This window comes from Mesoplodon bidens (assembly GCF_964165515.1).
Source record: "Mesoplodon bidens genome assembly, chromosome: 1".
In the NCBI taxonomy this organism is placed as follows: Eukaryota; Metazoa; Chordata; class Mammalia; order Artiodactyla; family Ziphiidae; genus Mesoplodon; species Mesoplodon bidens.
The window spans coordinates 186,480,061-186,483,173 of record NC_138176.1 but is presented as its reverse complement, the minus strand read 5'-3'; the positions used below and the strand labels follow the sequence as shown (position 1 = coordinate 186,483,173).

At 37.4% G+C, this 3,113-nt stretch overlaps 1 pseudogene across 1 annotated transcript; it reads left to right on the top strand.

Moving 5' to 3' along the window:
• Positions 1-1,835: 1,835 nt before the first annotated feature.
• Positions 1,836-2,772, top strand: LOC308615339 (deubiquitinase OTUD6B-like; annotated as a pseudogene). Its single transcript has one exon. The product of its transcript is annotated as a deubiquitinase OTUD6B-like (transcript).
• Positions 2,773-3,113: the final 341 nt, after the last annotated feature.

Here is a 3,113-nt window from a genome sequence, read left to right as displayed (position 1 = left end):
AAGCTCTGGCGGGACATATCTCTGTTTTAACCATGCACAGAGTCATGATTCTGCAGACTGAGACAAAATATCTGGAGAGCATGGAGGCCACTTGGCACGCAGAACTATTCTAACAGGTGCAGGAAAATTAGCCAAATGGAAAGGGGCTGAGGCTGAAGGCAATTCTCTGTGTCATTTCCAAAAATGTTTCTGGGAATTACTGACCAGTGTAAATGCTCATGGCTCTGGTTTCAAATCTTGCCCAAGAAGAGAAATAAGTCTTGACAAAACGAAGTATCCAAGTGCCTTTTTGGCAGATATTGTACATATTTTCCAGGAGGAATAGTTTTCTGGGTCAAGTCACATTTATATTATATGGACACAGACATATGTGCCTTACTTAAACAGCAATGTACAATATCAGTGCTAATACTTCTGACAAGTATTAAAATTGAGGATCTATTTTTTTAAGCCTTGTGGGTAACTTCTTTCTCCATGTGATATATCCATAATTTCATAGTCAAGTATCAGGAGCAATAGCTCGGCTTGAATTGAATAATTTGGGGATAGGAGAATAATGAGAAGTAACTAACAGTAACCCAAACCAATTTATCACATCCTGTACTAATGTGCAAAACAGACAACTTTCCATAGTTTTCAGGCAGAGACAGTGAAACAATGTTTGGTCCAAAAAGATGCTGTACAAGATGTTTTTATAGCCCTGTTAATGCCGGAAGTGGACCATCAGAATACACACTACACACACACACGCATAGACACACCCACACAAACACTACCCTGGTAATCATCCTTCTGTAATCACTCACTTATTTTATAGTTTGAACCCAGTGCTCCCTCTAGCTTTGAACATGAGTCCCATATTGGAAACCAAACTCAGCCAAGACCTATATGGAAGAGAATCAACGCTAAATGATGTAAGAAACTTTATTCCTGGAGATCATAATTTCTGGGTGTAAAATATTATTCTGAGGAGAAAATTTAAAGTTTATTCTTGCCAGTGACAAAAACAATGAGTCTGACTAAATTTGACTGGTGTGTGAATCAAAACACATTTGACTGGTGTGTTTAATAATGACCACATGGAAAAGCAATCTGTGAAGAAACACTCATTTTAGACAGGAAATTGTTGATATAGTTTTCATACCCTCTAAAACTCTAAAAATTTATATCCAAGGTATAGATATAGTGAATTGCAGAAGAAGATTCATCTTCTAGTCTGGGGTGGCTGGCTACTTCATCTCTCATTCATTCATTCAAAATAGATAATAACATTTACTATGGGACCAACTAAGCATAGGAATTTTAAAGACGTAAATGGCAAAATTCGTCAATTTAGCAGCAGAGACAAATCTATAAGGGAACGATTACAGTTATAAATGCATACATATAACACACACACACAACAGGGCTGTGATGCTGTACAACCCCAGAGGGAAATGGGAAAAAGGAATGTCAAGAAAAACTTCACAGAAATATCTGGGCAGAATATTAGAGAATCAGTGGGAATTTGTCCACTTAATACTGAAAGTAAGAAGAGAATACCAAATAAAATGCATCATATAGAATATAAAAATGGACACAGGGACAATTGTAAGCCCAAGTCTATAAAGATAAAATGAGGCTTCATTGTTAAAGCTCTTGTTTGGCACATGAGGATTTGGATTTTAATGGTCATAGGAGCCCAAGGAAGGATTTTAAGCATGTAACATGAGGAGATATATATTTTATGAACCACATTTAACAAATGTGGTTACACTGGAGGAGAGGGAGAGTAGAAACAGACACAGAGATAAAGTGCAATTTAAAAGAAATGGGGAGCGGGTTACCTAGTCGTCATGGAGGCAGTCTTGACTAAGGAGCTTGATGAGGAGGAACAGCTGGTGAGAAGGCATCGCAAAGAGAAGTAGTTGCAAGCCAAAGTTCAGGGTATGAAGAATGCTGTCCCCAATACTGACAAAAAGAGGAGGAAGGAACTTACTGAAGATGTTGCTAAGTTAGAAGCAGAAATGGAACAGAAACATAAAGAGAAGCTGGAGCAATTGAAGCTGACTTCTAAGGAGAGTAAAATAGATTCTGTTGCTGTCAATATTTCAAACTTGGTTCTTGAGAATCAGCCGTTTCAGATATCAAAAGCACAAGAGAGACGGGACAAAAATGCTGCACTGGAAAAGGAGAGGGAAGAAAGGATAACTGAAGCTGAAATTGAAAACTTAACTGGGGCCAGACATGTAGAAAGTGAAAAACTTGCTCAAATATTGGCAGCTAGACAGTTGAAAATTAAACAGATTCCATCTGATGGCAACTGTATGTACAGAGCCATTGCAGATCAACTGAAATAACAGGACTGCAGTCTGACTGTGGCTGCCTTAAGATGTCAGACTGCTGACTATATGCAAAACCACGTGGAAGACTTTCTGCCATTTTTAACAAATCCTAATACAGGAGATATGTATACTTCAGAAGAGTTTGGAAAGTACTGTGATGATATAAACACCGCTGCATGGGGAGGTCAGCTTGAGCTAAGAGACCTGTCTCACATTTTACGAACACCAATAGAGATAATACAGGCAGATTCTCCTCCTCTTGTAGTTGGTGAAGAATATCCCAAAAACCCATTAATAATTGTTTATATGAGACATGCATATGGCTTAGGAGAACACTACAATTCTGTTAAACGGTTGGTGAACACAGCTAGTGAAAATTGCAGCTAGTCTATAAAATGTTGCTCTTATGTTTTAGCACAGTGTGCTGATCTGAGTATTAATACCAAGTGTTGGATTGTTCTAAATGTTTCTGAAAAAAAAAACAAGCACCTTAAATCAGTTTTATGGCAAAACTACTAACAGGTTTTTTAAAAATTTGTCAAAGAAACTTTCACCAATGTCCCCTTAGTTGTGTTTTAAAAACACTTGTAAGTCCCTTGTGGAGAACATCATTTATAGACCAAGATGGTACCCTGTTTGTTGATATTTTTATTAAATATAGGATCCTGAACATTCTGTTCTGTGTTGAAATAAGGTTTTTTTTCTCCCTATTACTGAAAGCTTTCAGTAACTGTGTCAATGTAGTTTTTCTTGAAGAAGTGAAATGACTCAGTCTCTGGAATTGCAATA